Source organism: Lynx rufus, unplaced genomic scaffold, assembly GCF_022079265.1.
Source record: "Lynx rufus isolate CCGP_SWC_20201006 ecotype Redwood Valley unplaced genomic scaffold, mLynRuf1.p SCAF_2, whole genome shotgun sequence".
NCBI lineage: Eukaryota > Metazoa > Chordata > Mammalia > Carnivora > Felidae > Lynx > Lynx rufus.
In genome coordinates, this window is record NW_025814834.1 from 95,003,183 (window position 1) to 95,023,151 (window position 19,969).

Below are 19,969 nucleotides of genomic sequence, written 5' to 3' on the forward strand. Positions count from 1 at the left end.
TCGCAGACTTGTAAATATTATGCTTCTTTGTGTGTACTCCTCTTGGTTATATGGAATTGTTACCATAGGTTTTTTTCTACAACTGGATGCAGCCATTGGGAATAAGTTTTAAAGTGACTCTTGGGGTCTTAGTTGTAAGGAAGTAGGAGCTTTGTAGTACTTGTGATCAACCAAAGTAAAGAAGACTCCAATGCTGGTAGATTTGTCAGGGGAAGTGTCTGTCGGTGCCATTATGTCATTATCTAGTCCATAAAGTGTTTATTAGTGGGGCAGCAGTTTATTCATATGTATGTGTAAGTGTTGTCTATCTGAAGATTGAATAAACTAAGGTAATTAATGTTTTTATCCTAGTTTAAGTTACATTTGTCTTTTAATTTGAATTCACATCCAATTTAGTCTTTTTCAGGCTAAGAATGTTTATTAAATTCTTAACTTGCCTAGAGACTCTGCTAAATGATTTATATGTTTTAAATCATTTAATCCTTGTAGCAGTCTTTTGAGGCATATACTATTGTCTAGGTTTTGCTAATGAATGAACCAGGCTCAATGCATTTAATGTTTCTTGGGCAGAAAATGGCAGAATCCTTATTTGAATAGTTTGATTATTGAACTACTGTTTTAACATCAGACCTTAATGCTAAAGAGCCTATTCAGAGCCGTCTGGTCAGTATAAGTGCAGTATATTCAGTTTATAAGCTCACAGATTCACTCTCCTACCTATAGTAATAAACTATAATACCATAATCTACTATAATATTAATGTTGATTATATTTATCTATAGCAAAAACCTGCTTCATGAACCTGTCACTAGACCTAATTTGCAGGCATTTTGTTTACCACTTACTTGGCTGTGAAGGTCAAACCTGCCATTCTTATTCATAGTGTAATTTATGAATAATGTATGCATCAACTATCCAGGAGTGATGAAGGTGAGCATATAAATTTTTTACACTTATCCTCAGTGGAAATCTCAGCCTAAATGATAATTTTCAGGTCATTCTTCTATCACTATATAGTACAACTTTCTATAGAGAAGGAAATGTTCTGTATCTGTGGCTGTTCACTCTAACACCTACCAGTTCCTATGGCTATTGAGAACTTAAATGTGGCTAGCTAGTGTGATTGAGGGGCTGAATTTTGTTTCTTTTGTTTCATTACATTTTTATTGAAGTATAGTTGACACACAGTGTTACATTAGTTTCAGGTGTACAACACAGTGATGTATTAATTTTATATGAAAGAAACTTCATTGAAGTTTTCCTAAATTAGGCAACATTCCTAGAAATGTATATGACTTATCATGAATTGGGAAGTTAAAAGGTTTTTTTGTTGCTTTTTGTTTTATTTTTGTTTTAATTTTAATTCCAGTATAGTTAACATACAGTGTCAGTTTCAGATATATAATATAGTGATACAACAGTTCTATACATTACTCAGTGCTTACCATGATAAGTGTACTCTTAAACCCCTTTATCTGTTTCACCCATCCCCCTGCTCACTTCCCCTCTGGTAACTATCTGTTAATTCTCTACAGCTATGTGTTTGTTTCTTGGTTTGTCTCTTTTTCATTGTTCATTTGTGTTGTTTCTTAAATTCCACATATGAGTGAAATCATATGGTATTTCTCTTCCTCTGATTGACTTATTTCACTTAGCATTATATTCTCTAGGTACATCCATGTCGCTGCAAATGGCAAGATTTCATTCTTTTTAATGGCTGAGTAATATTTCATTGTGTGTGTGTGTGTGTGTGTGTGTGTGTGTGTGTGTGTGTGTGATCTTTATCCATTTATCTGTTAATGGACACTTGGGCTGCTTCCATAACTGGCTATTATACATTATGCTGCAGTAAATATAGGGGTCCATATATATCTTTTTGAATTAGTGTTTTCACATTCTTTGGGTACCTACCCAGTAGTGGAATTACTGGATTATATGGTAATTCTGTTTTTAATTTCTTGACGAATGTCCATACTGTTTTCCACAGTGGCTGCACCAGTTTTCATTCGCAGCAGCAGTGCACAAGGGTTCCTTTTTCTCCACATCCTCTCCAACATTTGTTTCTTATATTGTTGATTTTAGCCCTTCTCATGGTGTGAGGTGATACCTCATTGTGATTTCGATTTGCATTTCCCTATGATAGGGATGTTGACCATCTTTTCATGTGTCTGTTGGCCATCCATATGTTTTGTGTGGGAAATTGTCTATTCATGTCTTCTGCCCATTTTTTAATTGGATTATTTGTTTTTGTGTGTGTGTGTTGCATTCTGTAACTTCTTAATATATTTTGGATACTTATCCTTTATCGGGTTTGTCCTTTGCAAATATCTTCCCCCATTCAGTAGGTTGTCTTTTACTTTTGTTGATTGTTTCTTTCACTATGTAGAAGTTTTTGTTTTGATGTAGTCCCAGTAGTTTATTTTTGCTTCTGTTTCCTTTGTCTGTGGAGACACATCTAGGAAAATGTTGCTACTGCCAGTGTCAGAGAAATTACTGCCTATGCTACCTTCCAGGATTTTTATGGTTTTAGGTCTCACATTTAGGTCCTTAAACCATTTTTTTTTTTTTTAATTTCTGAGAGAGAGAGAGAGAGAGAGAGAGAACACACATGTATGCATGAGCCAGGGAGGGGCAGAGAGAGACAAAGGATCAGGATGCAGGGCTTGAACTCACAAAATGTGAGATCATGACCTGAGCTGAAGTTGGACACTCAACCAACATAGCCACCCAGGTACCCCAAGGTCCTCCAACCATTTTGAAGTTATTTTTGTGTATGGTGTAAGAAAGTGGCCCGGTTTCATTCTTTTCCATGTAGCTGTCTAGTTTTCCCAGGTTCATTTGTTGAAGAGACTATCTTTTTTTCTGTTGTATAGTCTTTCCTTCTTTGTCAAAGATTAATTAATTAGTTGTGGATTTATTTCTGGACTCTCTTCTGTTCCTTTGATCTTTGTGTCTTTTTTGTGCTAGTACCATACTGTTTTAATCACTATAGCTTTGTAGTATATCTTGAAATCTGGGATCGTGATACTTCCTATTTTGTTTTTCTTTTTCAAGATTGCTTTGGCTGTTTGGGTCTTTTGTCGTTCCATACAGATTTTAGGATTGTTTATTCCAGGTCTGTGAAAAATGCTGTTGGTATTTTGATAGGGACTGCATTAAATGTGTAGATTGCTTTGGGATATATAGCATTTTAACAGTATTTGTTCTTCCAGTCCATGAGCATGGGATGTCTTTCCATTTGTGTAATCTTCAGTTCTTTAATCAGTATTTTATAGTTTTCACAGGGCAGCTCTTTCACCTCCTTGTTTAAGTTAATTCTTCCTTGTCTTATTATTCTTGGTGCAATTATAAATGGGATTGTTTTCTTAATTTCACTTTCTACTGCTTTATTATTAGTGTATAGAAGTGTAACAGATTTCTATTTGTTGGTTTTGTACCCTGTGACCTTACTCAATTTATTTACCAATTCCAGTAGTTTTTTGGTGCAGTCTTTAGGGTTTTCTATTTGTAATTTTATGTCATCCACAAATAATTAAAGTTCACTTCTTCCTTATTAATTTGAATGTCTTTTATTCCTTTTTCTTGTTTGATTGCTGTGGTTAGGACTTCCAGTAGTATCTTGAATAAAAGTAGAATAAACATCCTTTTCTTGTTCCTGATCTTAGTGGAAAAGCTCTCAGTTTTCCCCCGTTGAGCATGATGTTAACTATGGGATTTTCATATATGACCTTATTACGTTGTGGTGTTTCCTTCAGATCGGCTTTGTTGAAGGTTTTTTTTTTTTATCATGAATGGATGTTGTACTTTGTCAAATGTTTTTTCTGCATCTACTAAAATGATCGTATGGTTTTTATCTTTTCTCTTACTTGATATGGTATATCACATCAATTGCTTGGCAAATATTGAACCACACTTGTGTTTCAGGAATAAATGCCACTTGATCATGGTGAATGATTTTTTTAAATGTATTGTTGGATACAGATTGCCAGCATTTTGTTGCAATTTATTGCATCTATGTTTATGGGAGGTATTGGCCTATAGTTCTCTGTTTTTTTTGTAGTGTCTTACCTGGTTTTGGTATCAGAGTAATGTTGATACCAAATTCATTCTATGAAGCTTTCCTTCATCTTCTACATTTTGGAATAGTTTGATAAGAATATGTGTTAACTCTTCTTTAAGTGTTTGGTTGAATTCACCTGTGAAGCCATCTGGTCCTAGACTTTTGTTTGTTGGGAGTTTTTTGAATACTGATTCAATTTCATTTCTGGTAATCAGTATATTCAAATTTTCTGTTTCTTCTTGATTCAGTTTTAGGAGGTCATATGTTTCTAGGAATTTATCAACTTATTTTCGGTTGTCTATTAGCATATACTTTTTTTATAGTAGTCTCTTAAAATTTGTATTTCTGTGGTATTGGTTGTTATTTCTTTTATTTTGTTTCTTATTTTTGCTTTGATTTTGTTTACTTGTCCTCTTTCTTTTTTTCCTTTCTTTTTTTTTTTTTTTTTTTTTTTTTTGTATTTGGTTAAAGGTTTTTCAATGCTGTTGATCTTTTCAAAAACCAGCTCCTGGTTTTCTTGATCTTTTCTAGTGGTTTTTAGTTTCTATTCCTTTTATTTTTGCTCTAATCTTTTTTTTTGTTTTTATTTTATTTTTGAGACAGAGAGAGACAGAGCATGAATGGGGGAAGGTCAGAGAGAGAAGGAGACACAGAATCTGAAACAGGCTCCAGGCTCTGAGCTGTCAGCACAGAGCCTGATGCGGGGCTCGAACTCAGGGAGTGGGAGATCATGACCTGAGCCGAAGTCGGACGCTCAACAGACTGCGCCACCCAGGCGCCCCGCTCTAATCTTTATTATTCCTTCCTTCTTCTGGTTTTGGGTTTTGTTTGTACTTCTTATTTTAGCTCCTTTTAGGCATAAGATGAGGTTGGTTTTTTTCAGATCTTTCTGGCTTCTTGAGGTAGGCCTGTATTGTAATAAACTTCCCTCTTAGAACAGTTTTTGTGGCATCCCACAGATTTTGGAACATTGTGTTTTCATTTTCATTTGTCTCCCTGTGTTTTTTTTTATTTCTTTGTTTTCTTGGTTGACCCATTAATTATTTAGTGGCATGCTATTTAACCTCCATGTATTTGTGCTCTTTCCAGATTTTTTCTTTTGGTTGATTTCTAGTTTTATAGCGTGTAGTCAGAAAAGGTATGTCTTATGATTTCAATCTTTTTGAGTTTGTTGAGACTTGTTTTGTGGCATAATATGTGAGCTGGAGAATGTTCCATGTGCACTTGAAAGGAATGTATATTCTACTGTTCATGGATGGAATGTCCTGGATATATTTGCTAAATCCCTTGAGTCCAGTGTGTCATTCAAAGCCTCTGTTTCCTTGTTGATTTTCTGTTTGAATGATCTGTCCTTTATTTCTTTTTTTTTTAATTATTTTTTTAAATTTACATCCAAGTTAGTTAGCATATAGTGCAACAATGCTTATAGGTCCATTTCTGGGTTCTCTATTCTGTTTCATTGATCTGAGTGTCTGTTTTTGTGCCAGTACCATACTGTCTTGATGATTATAGCTTTGTAATACAGCTTGAGGTCTGTGAATGATCTGTCCTTTAAAGTGTGGTGTTAAAGTACTCCACTATTATTGTATTACTGTTGATTAGCTCCTTTATGTTTGTTATTAACTGTTTTATGTATTTGAGTGTTTCCATGTTGGGTGCATAAATATTTACAATTGTTATATTTTCTTCTTGGATTGTTCCCTTTATGATTATATAGTATACTTTTTTGTCTTTTGTACAGTCTTTGTTTTAAAGTCTACTTTGTCCCATGTAAGTATTGCTTCTCTGGCTTTTCACTTCCATTTGTATGAAAAATGCTTTCCCATCCCTTCACCTTCAATTTGCATGTGTCTTTAGGTCTGAAATGAGTGTCCTCTAGATAGCATGTAGATGGGTCTTGCTTTCTTATCCATTTATTCACCCTTTGTCTTTTGATTGTAGCATTTAGTTCAATTACATTTACAGTCATTATTAATAGTATGTACTTGTTGATGTTTTATTACTTTTTGGATTGTTGTTTTTGTACTTTTTTTCTGTTCCTTTCTTCTCTTACTCTGTTGTCTCATGATTTGCAGACTTTATTTAGTGATATACTTGGATTCTTCTCTTTTTTTCTCTTTTTACATACCTTGTAGTATGTAAAACTACCTTGTAGTTTTTTGGTATGTGGCTACTATTTGGTTTGTGTATAACATCATTTGCATATAGTAGTCTATATTAAGTTGATGGTTGATTTAGTTTCAAGCCATTCTTTACCCTTTTCTTCCAACATTTTAGGTATATGGTATCATACTTTACATTTTTGTATTTTGTGCATCCCTTGACTGATTTTCATAAATACACTTATTTTTACAGTTTTTACTCCTACTTACGGTCTTTCCCTTCCACTCAAAGAGCCCCTTGAATATTTCTTGTAAGGCTGGTTTAGTGGTTCATGAATTCTTTTAACTTATTTGTCTGGGAAACTCTTTATCTCTTCTATTCTGAATAATAGCCTTGCTGAATAGGGTATTCTTGGCTGCAGGTTTGTCTCTTTCAGCACCCTGAATGTATCATGCCACTCCCTTCTGGCCTACAAAGCTTCTGCTGAAAAGTCAGCTGATAGTCTTATGGGGTTTTCCGTGTATGTAACTGTTTTCTTTCTTTACTGTTTTATAATTAACTCATTATCACTACTTTTTAACATTTTAATTACTATGTGTATTGGTGTAGAACTTCTTGGGTTGATTTTATTGGAGTTCTCTGTCTAGATCTTGATTTGTTTCCTTCTCCAGATTCCAGAAGTTTTCAGCTATTTTTCAAATAAATTTTCGGACCCCTTTTCTCTCTGTTCTCCTTCTGAGATCCTTATAATGTGAATATAATTATGGTTGATGCTGTCACCACCTTCCTTATTTTCATTTATTATTATTATTATTATTATTATTATTTGTTTTATCCTGTTCATCTTGATTGCTTTCCATTATTCTATCCTCCAGGTCACTAATCCTCTATTATTCTGCTTCCTCTATTATGTTTTCCATTTAGTTTATTTTTAATTTTATTTATTGAGTTCTTCATCTCTGATTCGTTCTTTTTTATATTTCCTATCTCTTTGTTAAGGGTCTCACTGAGGTTTTCCACTCTTTTCTCAAGTCCAGTGAGTATTTTTATATCCATTACTTTAACTTCTCTGTCAATCATATTACTATCTCTATTTTGTTTAGGTCTCTTCTGTGATTTTTGTCTTGTTCTTTCTTTTGGGACATATTTCTCTGTCTCCTCAATTTTATCTACCTTTCTGTGTCCTTTTTTTTTTTTCTCTCTTTAATGTAATTTATTGTCAAATTGGCTAACATACAGTGTGTAAAGTGTGCTCTTGGTTTTTGGGGTAGGTTCCCATGATTCATCGCTTCCATATAACACCCAGTGCTCGTCCCAACAAGTCCATCACCCATTTTCCCCTCTCCCCCACCTCCCCATCCACCCTCAGTTTGTTCTCTGTATTTAAGAGTCTCTTATGGTTTGCCTCCCTTCTTTTCTGTAACTATTTTTTTCCCCTTCCTTCCCCCATGGTCTTCTGTTAAGTTTTTCAAGATTCACATATGAGTGAAAACATATATCTGTCTTTCTCTGACTGACTCATTTCACCCAGCATAATACCTTCCAGTTCCATCCACATTGCTGCAAATGGCATGATTTCATTCTTTCTCATTGCCAAGTAGTATTCCATTGTATATATAAACCACATCTCATTTATCCATTCATCAGTTAATGGACATTTAGTCTCTTTCCATAATTTGGCTATTGTTGAAAGTGCTGCTATAAACATTGGGGTACATGTGCCCCTGTGAATCAGAGCTCCTGTATCTTTTGGATAAATTCTTAGTAGTGCTATTGCTGGCTCGTAGGGTAGTTCTATTTTTAATTTTTTGAGGAACCTTTACACTGTTTTTTCAGAGTGGCTGCACCAGTTTGCATTCCCACCAACAGTGCAAGAGGGTTCCCGTTTGTCCACATCCTCGCCAGCATCTGTTATTTCCTGAGTTGTTAATTTTAGCCTCTGTGTCCTTTTCTATGTATTAGGAAAGTCATCTATGTTTCCTGGTCTTGAAAGCAGTGGCCTTATGAAGATGGAGTCCTGTAGTCCCCTGCTGTGCCAGGGTCCCTTGTTCACCAAGGGACATTTCAGGGATATCTCTATTTGTACACCCTGCTGTTGTGGCTAAGTTGCTTTTGCCTTCAGAGCAGTTGTCTGCTATGGCTCTCTTTGCCTGTTGTGGATAGGGTTTGGTCTCTGTGTTGATAATGGGCCAGTCTGGGTCCTTCTTGGGCTTATGTTGGGTCAGAACAGGCGTTTGCCAGAGATGCAGTAGCACTGAACTACAGGGCACTTTCCCTGTGTTGTCCCCTGAAAAGCTTTCGTTGGTGGGCAGGCCTGTAATCAGGCCACATGTCTACCCCCTAATCTACTGATGGGGCCTCAGGCCTACTGTGGTTATATTCCCCTCTACCTGGGGCAGGAGTAGGTTTGGAGTGGTGCTAGCCCTTGTCAGGAGTGCTTGCATTCTTCCAGGTTTGTAACACCACTTAGAATGGGCTCTGGCCAAGGCCTGTGGAAGGGGCAGATCTGCAGGAGAATGCAGGGTTGAAGCACCCAGTGCCGGCAAGGTTTGCACCAGTTTGCTACATTAGGGGACCTGCAGCTGCCATGACCTTGCAGGCAGTTGGAGGTGGTGGATTCACAGAAACACATGTGGGAGAGTGTAGTGTTAGCAAGGTTTGCCCAGGTCTTCTGTGGGAGGAGATGTGGAACTAAGGCTTGGCTGGAGGGCGCATGTCGGTGTGCTGTTAGCAATTTAGGTAACAAGTATTGATATCACACTGGTGAGGGGCTTATTTTATTTTATTTTAATTAATTTAGATTTAATTTGTCTAGTAGCTACCATAATGGATAGCACAGCACTATAATAATTCCATAGGATTAGAGTTGATGTTAGGTATGAATTATACATGTTATATGTTTATTTTAAGGCAAAAATAAAGTACTTAAATGAATTTTGCCTTAAGAAATCTTATTGGAGCAAGGAGTATAATTTATTAAATTGGACACTTAATACTTATACAGGAAATAAGAAATTGCTTTACTCAGATAGCGGAGACCTTATGAACTAAATTTACTTCAGTTTATTTTATGCAAAAATTATTAAATAGGAAGTTGAAAATATTAGCTAATTGATAACGTTTTTGGATTGGTGGAAAATTTTAAGATCAAAAGTTGAGAGCCATTTGGTCAATTTTCTATTTAAGCAGTAGACAGGAAAATAAAAATTATAGTTGCAGCAGGGAATTCTTGTGGCTGCATTTATTTAAATAACACAAACAAAAACAAACAAACAAAACTTTGAAATAGCAAATCTCAGCCAGATCAGGAAGAGATGTTTTAAAATACACTGCCTCTCCCACCCCATAGTGAGCACCTTCCCACCCTGTGAATATTCTGATATTTTTCCCTTTCTGTTTCAACTGATTTTGTGTAGTGAGAAATGTCAGTGGTGGTGGTATACATGCCTATGAACATGATGAAGACAGTGGGGGGCAGAGGGGGGGGAAGACTTCACAGCCCAAGTTTTAAACTTTCTTGTTTGGGATAAATCAACTAAAGATTTGTTACTTTAAATTCTTCCTGTTTTTAATTCAAAAAGTTTTATTAATACCACTGTCAAATTAGTGTAAATAAATCAGGTGGCCAAATTCTTTTTCTCCTTTCTTTTCATTGTTAGTATTCCAGAAGATTTTGTTGTAATTCTGAATAGATTCCGCTAAAGATGACTACATTGTTAAAAAGTTTTCTTCATAAGGAAAATTTCTAAATAAATGGATGAAACTTCTTTTCTTTATTCACTTCTTTTTCAAATCTTAATTTTTTTTTCTGATTTGCAAAGATAGGTAGAAATTTAAATAACTTTTTTTTTTTTTTTTTAATCAAAGCATCATAAGTTTTCAGTGGAGCAAAGGACTCTGGTTTCTTCTCTCAGGGCCTTTCTTCAACAGAATAATAATAGGACATTTATAATAAGAATTTGTAGTAATATCCATTTGTCTCTGGGCAGGGCATCCTTCTTTCTTTTTCCTTTGATTTGAACTTCAGACATTACAATGGACAGATTGGGGCACTAACACTGTCAGAATAAGCTGAAAATGTATTGAGATGAGATGAGTTCTATTAGCATATTGATGGCACTGCATCCCAAAATATCTCATGTGTATGAGAAATTAAGATTCTCATGTGTATGAGAATAATCTTATGTTTTAATTGAGAGAAGAATGGGGCAGGGGTTAACAGTGGAATGATAATATTTATGCATAATTATCAATTTGATCATTAGATTATTATGATGCTGTGAATTATGAGAATCTGGCAATCTGTCATACATGTGAGAAATGTCATAATCACTCTTTTTTCCCCATATTCAGTTATTAAGGAGTAACATGGTTGGGTAAAAGAGGTTCAATAAACCTAGATTAGAATTTCGCACCCACAGTGTCTGCTGGACTAGCTGCTAAGAGTCCTGAGTTCTAGTTTTATCCTAATGTTAATTATGTTTCTGACCTTGATCAACATACTTAACTTCCCTTGGTTAGTGTTTTATTTTTCCCTTCAAATCTTTATTAGGGTTTTCCAGAGAAAACCAACCACATACATATATGTACATATATACACACATACATATACACACACATATATACATATACACACACATATACATACATATACATATGTACATACATATATACATGTATAACACACATGTCTATGCATGTGTGTGTGTGTGTGTTTCAAGATTTATTATGAGGAATTGGCTCACATGATTGTGGGGGCTGAAAAGTTCTAAGATCTGCAGTTGGGAAGCTAGAGATGCAGGAGAGTCGTTCATGTAGTTCCAGTCTACATGTGAAGACCATAGAACCAGGAGAGCCAGACATAAGTTCTAGTCCAGAAGATATAGGCTTGAGACTTAAGAAGAGCTGATGTTTCAGTCCAAGACAGGAAAAAACTGTTGTCTCTGCTTGAAGATAGCAGGGCAGTAGAAGTTCCCCTTTACTTATAGAAGGGTTAGCCTTTTTGCTTTATTCAGGTTTTTAACTGAGTGAATAGGATTTACTCTGGTTAGGGAGGACAATATGCTTTACTTTGTCTTCTGATTCAAATGTTAATCTCATTCAGAAACACCCTCCCAGACATATCCTGAATGTTTGCCCAAATGTCTAGGTAACCCAAGACTCAGTTAAGTTGAGCCATAAGTTAACCATCATAATGTTGCCCTCCCCCTCCCTGCTCTTTGAAGGCTAGGAAATACTTTAGTATATTCAAAATATTACATATGAGGTATTGTTTCTAATAAAGCAAAGTAATAAAATTAGTATTGTCAACCTACAGCCCAACTTAAAAAATAGAACATTAGTGATAATGTGGAGAACAAAGGCAAAAGAAATGTAGATAAAATTAAATCTCCTTACAGCTTGCATCCATTTGACAAGTACTTGAGGCACAAGGAGTGACCTTCCTCAAGGAACTTAACCGCTGCCTTAATGTTAATACTTTGCTACAGGCAAAAAGCAACCTTAGCTTGACAATAGCCAGACCTCCAGGATCCTGCAAGTCTTTTTTAACCTATGAAAATTACTTTGGAAGCTTCCTTTATCTCTGCCGTTCCCAAAATATATGTTAGGAATCATCCTTCAAACTTATGGCCCACTGATGTACATCTGAAGGGTCTCATGACTCATGTTTTACTAGATAGTAGTAAATAACTTAATCTTTAAAAAAAAATTTTTTTTTAACATTTATTTTTGAGACAGAGACAGAGCATGAACGGGGGAGGGTCAGAGACAGAAGGACACACAGAATCTGAAACAGGCTCCAGGCTCTGAGCTGTCAGCACAGAGCCCGACGCAGGGCTCAAACTCATGGACTGCGAGATCATGACCTGAGCTGAAGTCAGATGTTCAACTGATTGAGCCACCCAGCCACCCCAGTAAATAACTTTATCTTAACAGCAGCTAGCCCCTTAAGGTCCTAGAAGTCTTGCTTCCAAATTCCTTAGAGAGTTAAGCTATCCTTAACCCAGACTGACTAAAAAGTATATCACTTCTCACTATCCCAGTGCAGCCCTGTCTGCCCACAGGTCCTGTCCCTGTGCTTTAATAAACCCACATGTTTGCACTGAAAACATCTTTAAGAATTCTTTCTTGACCATTCACTCCTGGACTCCGACATCACATCAAGTGATACTACTGAATTTAATTCAGGGTGTTTTTTAATTTTTGAAATATTAAAGTATTACGATAGATTTCTATTTTTTGTCATAAACTTTTCTGATTTAAGTAATATTTATTGAAATTTGCATCACTTTTTTTTATCATCAATAGAGCTCAGTATCCCTGTAGTATCAATCTCATAAGTTATTGAGTGATTAGTATATAATAAAAGTGATTATTCTTTGAACTCTAGACTTAACATCTCCATTTGCATGTCTAATATGTCAAAACAATACACCTAAAACCACTCTATATTACAGATTCAGTGCAATCCCGATCAAGATTTTAGCAACCTTTTTATTTTTGTAGAATTGACAAGCTGATCATAAAATTTATGTGGAAATGCAAAGTACCCAGAAGAGCCGAAGCAATTTTGAAAAAGAAAAGCTCACATTTCCCTATTTCAAAACTAATTCAGGGGTGCCTGGGTTGCTCAGTTGGTTGAACATCCAACTCTTGGTTTTGGCTCAGGTCATGATCTCATGGTTTGTGAGTTCAAGCCCCGGTTGGGCTCTGTGCTGACAGCTCAGGGCCTGGAGCCTGCTTCAGATGCTGTGTCTCCCTCTCTCTCTGCTCCTCCCCTACTCATACTCTGTCTCTGTCTCTCTAAAAAAAAATCAACATTAAAAAAATTAAAATAAAAGATAACAAAACAGAGGGTTGATGGAGGCAGGTGGGTGGGGTATGGGCCAGATAAGTGATGGGTATTAAGGAGGGCACTTGTTATGATGAGCACTGGGTGTTTTATGTAAGTGATGAATCACTGAATTCTACTCCTGAAACCAATATTGTACTTTATATTAACTAATTAGAATTTAAATAAAAATTTGAAAAGAAAAGCCAATAAAGTGCGTATAAAGGGAACATACATGAACATAATAAAGGCCATATATGACAAGCCAAGAGCTAATATCTTTCTCATTGGTGAAAAGGTGAAACCTTTCTCTCTAATATCAGGAACATTAGAAGGATGCCTATTCTTGCCATTTTATTCAGCATAGTATTGGAAGTCCTAGCTACAACAATTAGATAAGAAGAATTAAAAGGCCTGCAAATTAATGAGAAGAAATAAAATTGTTGCTATTTACAGGTGACATGATATTGTATATAGAAAACTCTAAAGCCTACAAGACAATGTTAGAACCAATCAATGAATTCAGTAAAGTAACAGGATACAAAAATCTTTTGCCTTTATATATATTAAAAGTGAAATCTGAGATAAATTACAAAAACAATTCTATTTACAATTGCATCAAAAAATAAAATACCTAGGAATAACTTTAACCAAGGAGGTGAAGGACCTTTATGCTGAAAACTTATAAGACATTAATGAAAGAAATTGAAGATGCAAACCAATAGAAAGATATTTCATGCTCATGTATTAGAAGAATCAATACTGTTAAAATGTCCATACTCCCCAAAGCAATCTATAGATTCAGTGCAGTTCCTATCAAAATTCCAATGGAATTTTTCACAGAAATAAAACAATCCTAAAATTCATATGAAACTACAAAAGATTCTGAATAGCCAAAGCAATCTTGAGAAAGAAGAACAAAGCTGGAGGCATCACACTCCTTGATTTCAAACTGTATTTCAAAGCTATAGTAATCAAACCAGTATAATACTTGCATAAGAAACAGCCACATAGACCAATGGAACAGAACAGAGACCAGAAATAAACCTACAAACATATATGGTCAATTAATCTACTATAAAAGAACCAAGTATATACATTGGGAAAATGAGAGTCTTTATTGGTATTGGGAAAACTGGACCAATATATTATACCACATGAAAAAATTATCTTAAAATGGATTAAATATTTGAACATAAGGGGCACCTGGGTGGCTCAGTTGGTTAAGCGTCCGACTTCAGCTCAGTTCATGATCTCGTGGTTTGTGAGTTCGAGCCCCACGTCAGGCTCTGTGCTGAAAGCTTGGAGCCTGGAGCCTGCTTCGGATTCTGTGTCTCCTTCTCTCTCTGCCCCTCCCCCATTTGTGTTGTCTCTCTATCAAAAATAAAGAAATGTAAAAAATAAAATATTTGAACACAAGACATAAAACTCCTAGAAGAAAACACAGGCAGTAAACTCCATGACCTTGGTCTTGACATTGATTTTTTTGGATCTGACACCAAAAACATAGGCGACAAAAGCAAAAGTAAATAATTGGGACTATATAAAATTTAAACTCTAAGGTGTGCCTGGGTGGCTCAATTGGTTAAGTGTCCAACTTCAGCTCAGGTCACAATCTCACAGTTTGTGGTTTCAAGCCCCATGTTGGGCTCTGTGCTGACAGCTTGAAGCCTGGAGCCTGCTTCAGATTCTGTGTCTCCCTGTCTCTCTGCCCCTTCCCCCCTTGCTTACGCTCTGTCTCTCTCTCTCTGTCACACAAAATAATAAACATTAAAAAAAAAACAAAACCTTCTGCACAACAAAGGAAACCATCAACTAAATGAAAAGGTAACCTACCAAATGGGAGAAAATATTTTCACATTATGTACCTGATAAGGGGTTAATATCCAAAACATATAAGGAATTCATAAAACTCAATATCAAAAATAAACAGTCTGATTAAAAAATGGGTGGAATAGCTAAATAGACATTTTTTTTCAAAGAAGACAGACACATGGCCAACAGACACGTGAAAATCACTGATCATCACAGTAATGCAAATCAAAACTACAATGAGATACTACCTCACATTTGGAATCTGTAATCAAAATGGTAAGAAATAACTAGTATTGATGAGGATGTGGAGAAAAGGGAACCATGTGCACTGTTGGTGGGAATGTAAATTGGTACCACTAGTATGGAAAACAGTATGGAGGTTCCTCAAAAAATTAAAAATAGAACTACCATATATTCAAGCAATTCCACTTGTATTTATTCAAAGGAAATGAAAACACGAATTTGAAAAGATACATGTGCTGCCCTGTTTATTGCAACAAGCCAAATACCCATCAACTGATGAATTCATGAATGAAAGTTATGTATCCATACAATGGAATACCATTCATCTGCAGAATGGAATGAAGTACGGATACAACATGGATGAATCTTGGAAACATAACTGAGTTAATGAACCTAGACGAAAGGCAACATATTAAATGATTGTATTTATATAAAATTTCCTGGAATTGCATAGTGGTGATAGTTGCACTACTTTGTGAATATACTAAAAATCACTGAATTTTACAGTTTAAAATATTGAATTTTGTGGTATGTGAATTGTATCTCAATTTAAAAATACTGGATTTAGTGATTTTTCCCACTAAACCTGCCCCTTCTGGTCTTCTGTTTCAAAAGCTATGGACCGTTTGAAAGGTGTTCTAATATTAGAGGTGGCAAATTATTGAATTGGAAAGAGACTCAGGGAGAGGTGCGCCTGGGTGGCTCAACTGGTTGAGCGTCTGACTTCTGATATCAGCTCAGGTTGTGACCTCACATTTGGTGGGATCAAGCCCCTTGTCAGGCTCTCTGTTAACAGTGTGGAGCCTGGTTGGAATTCTATGTTTCCTCTGTCTGCCCTGCCCCTGCTTGCACTCTGTCTCTTTCAAAAATAAATAAATGAACATAAAAAACTAAAAAACCTACGCCTTTAAAAAAGGGAGGGAGAGACTCAGAGACAATAGAAGTGTGAAGTTCTCCAGGAATTGACTGTTTACCTCCCTTTTGTACTTCCAACCTACCCAAAAATCTTTGCCACGAATCATATAATGAAGTGGCCTAATTTCAGATCAGTAAGTGTGGCTTTCTAGATTCCTTGGAAAAGTCAGAAACTTTTGGGTGGCTGGAACAGTTCAGGATGAATGAGAACTCCCTCACCCACAAAATTAAGTAGATTGACAAAATCTGCCACAAAGCACCTCCCATCTTTCCTCTAAAAATTGATTGTTATAAAAAGTGTTTGAACACAATGGCTGTGACAAGACCGATAGGTCTTCACCCCAAATCCATTTCCTTTTCTTCTTGGGTATACACCTGGATACATTTCCTCACCTTTGTTATAGGTAAAAGTAAGACCATGTGACTAAATTCTAGGCAATGAAATACTAGCAAAACAGACTTTCCGAATGTGCTCCTTCACTTTCCCTTTCTGGCAGTCAAATGGAAAGACTAGGTAATGGCAAATTCTCCAAGGGCCTGTGTCCCTGAGTTACCACATGGAAAAGAGGTGCTTACCAACTAGAAACACCCCTGCTGTATTACTGTATGATTAGAAAATAAATTCCTTTTTGGTTGAATACTTACACACTTTGGGGTCTATTTGCTGCTACAGCCAAGCTCACCAGAATTAACATATGGGTGACTGCAGTTCTAACAAAAAATAATGGCAAAACAGAAGAAAAATCTCCAAAGTAAGTATTTTGACAGATAGAAGCATATTGGTACTAGATATTTTTATATTCTTATGAATATTTTTGAAACTTGTTCTAGGACGTAGCAAGTTTATTTAGAAATCATTTGATCTTTTTAGGTCTTTTAAAAAAGTTTAGTCAAGTAGGACCAAAGGAGTGATGAATCTAGGGCTAATTTTGCCTTACTATAAAGCAAGACCCTTCCGAGTACCCAGTATTCCATGAATTCCTGGTCTGGAGATTTTTCTCTCAGATATTTGAAGTGAGTGTTTCCTTGGATTTAGGCATTGCCTGATCAGGAGTTGGACAAAGAGGGGACCCTCTGTAGATTCCTGGAAGTCTCAGGGCAGCTCTTTTGTCTTTACTCACCTGTATGAATTTTTTTTTTTTAACTTTATTTACTTACTTTTGAGAGAGAGAGGGAGAGAGTGCATGTGCGAAGGTCAGAGAGAGAGGGAGACAGAGAATCCCAAGCCGGATGCAGGGCTTGAACTCACGAGCTGTGAGATCACCACCTGAGCCGAAATTAAGAGCTGGTTGTTTAACAGACTGAGCCACCCAGGTACCCCTCAGCCCTGTGAAATTTAATCTTGGTCTCTCCGGAATCCCAGTATCCTCTCCTCAGGTCGAGGAGACTTTGGAGACTACCAGCCTCTACCTGGGTTCCTCTTGGAAACTCTCCAGGCAGTAGCCTTTGGCACTTGTATGGCTCATGTCCTTTGATCAGTGTTTCAGAAATCACTACCCTGTGTTGGCCCCTAGGCAATATCTTAAAAACCATTGTTTTAATTTATTTTGTGTGTGTTTTTAGTTGTTTTAGGAGGGGGATAAATCTAGTCTCTGTTATTCCATTTTAGCTGCAACTCTTTGCATAATTGTAAGAGTAATATAAAAAGCAATAGGAAGAGGATCTGAAGCTTTATTGCTTCATTTTAAATGGTGGCCCTTAGACTCAGCAGCTGTTTAATTTTGGGCAAGTTACTTAAGTTCTCTGTTTCAACTTGCTAATCTATAAAAGGAAAATAGTAATAATACATTCTATAGGATGTTTGTGAGAATGAAAATAGTTAGTGCATGTGAAGTGCTACAAAAAGTGATGGGCATATAAGCTCTCAGTAAACGAGTTGCTATTACTATTATAATCATAGAAAATTTCTAATGCAAAAAAACTTTGGAGTGAGGGAGTCCTTTGTTTCAGTATCAGCTCTACTATTTACTGTGGCCTTATTTAGCCTCTTTTAATCTCATTTTGCTCATTACAAAAAGTGAATAATGATAACACCTACTCATTAAATAGTTGTGTGGGTGAAATAAAATGATAATAGTACAGCACTTGGCACAGTTGCCAGGCACAGATTAGGTACTAACTGATTGTTTATTATTTGGATTATCTATTGCTACATGATAAATTGCCACAAAGCTTAGTGGTTTACAACAGCAGTTATTGTTTTATTATCTCTAATGGTTCAGAGGTGTGGCTAGGCTCAGCTAAGCAGTTCCCATTCAAGGTCTCTCCTATAGTTGCAGTCAGACAGTGCCTGGCCTTTTGTCATCTTGAGGACTTCTTAGTCACATATCTTGCACTTGATTCAGGCTTTTGGCTAGGATTTCTTCAAACCTTCACAGCATGGTGACTGAATTGTAAGAATAAGCACTCCTACAGGATTAGGCAGAAGCTGTATCCCCTTTTATAATAGCCTCAAAAGTCACCTAGTGTTATTTTGGCTGTAGTTATAAGCCTACCTAACTTCAGGAGGAGAGTCAACATCACCTTGCAAGAATACCATATGTGTAATGGGAAATATTGGTGCGGTCATTTTTAGATAATACAATCTGCCACGGTTAGCTATGGTTTTCATGTCCATGTTTACAAATATGAAAACATTTTACGTAAAATTTTAGTTTGCCCCCCCACACCACACTTTATAAAATTTTCCATGTACTTTTTAAAGCTTTTTTAAAACGTTTTTATTGTAGTTCCAGTATTTAACATACAGTGTTATGTTAATTTCAGGTGTACAATATAGTGTTTCAACAATTCCATACAACACCAGGTACTCATCACAACAAGTGTACTCCTTAATCCCCATCACCAGTTTAACCCATCCTCCATCTCCCCCACCTCCCCTCTGGTAACTCTCAGTCTGTTCTCTATAGTTAAAAGTCTGTCTGTTTCTTGGTTTGTCTTTTCGTCCCCTTTGCTCATTTGTTTTGTTTCTTAAATCCCACATATGAGTGAAATCATACGGTATTTGTCTTTATCTCACAGACTTATTTTGTTTACTGTCTAGATCAATCCATGTTGTTGCATATGACAAGATTTTATTCTTTCTTATGACTAATATGCTATTGTAGATAAATATCACATCTTCTTTATCCATTTAACAGTCGATGGACACATGGGCTACTTCCATATCTTGGATATTGTAAATTACGCTGCTATAAACATCAGGGTTTGAATTAGTGTTCTTTTGGTAAATACCCTGTAGTGCAATTGCTGAATTATAAGTTTAATTCTATTTTGAAAATTTTGAGGAACCTCCATACAGTTTTCCACAGTGGCTGTACCAGTTTACATTCCCACCAACAAGACAAGATAGATGATAGGTGTACCTTTTTCTCCATATCCTCGCCAGCACCTGTTGTTTCTTGTATTGTTGATTTTAGCCATTCAGACAAGTGTCAGGTGATATCTCATTGTAGTTTTGATTTACATTTCCCTGATGATCATTGATGTTGAGCATCTTTTCATGTGTCTGTTGGCCATCTGTATGTCTTCTTTGGAGACATATCCATTCATGTCGTCTTACCATTTTTTAATTGGATTATTTGTTTTTTGGGTTTTGAGTTTTAAAAGTTCTTTATATATTTTGGATACTAACACTTCATCAGATGCGTTTTTGCAAATATCTTCTCTCATTCCATATATTGCCTTTAAGTTTTATTGATTGTTTTGTTTTCCTTTGCTGTGCAGAAGCTTTTTATTTTGATGTAGTCCTAAAGTTTACTTTTGCTTTTGTTTTCCCTTATCTCAGGAGACATATCTAGACAAAGTTGCTATGGCCAATGTCAGAAAAGTTGCTGCCTGTGTTCTCCTCTGAGATTTTTATAGTGTCAGGTCTCACATTTAGGTATTTAATCCAAAAGACCTAAATTTGTATATAGTGTAAGAAAGTGGTTTACTTTCATTCTTTTCATGTTGCTGTCCGGTTTTCCCAACACCATTTGTTGAAGAAACTGTCTTTGTCT

At 36.0% G+C, this 19,969-nt stretch overlaps 1 protein-coding gene across 1 annotated transcript in view; it reads left to right on the forward strand.

Moving 5' to 3' along the window:
• ZRANB3 (zinc finger RANBP2-type containing 3) overlaps positions 1–19,969 on the forward strand; it is a 303,611-nt gene that overhangs the window by 59,328 nt on the left and 224,314 nt on the right. The gene's annotated exons all lie outside the window — the stretch shown is intronic.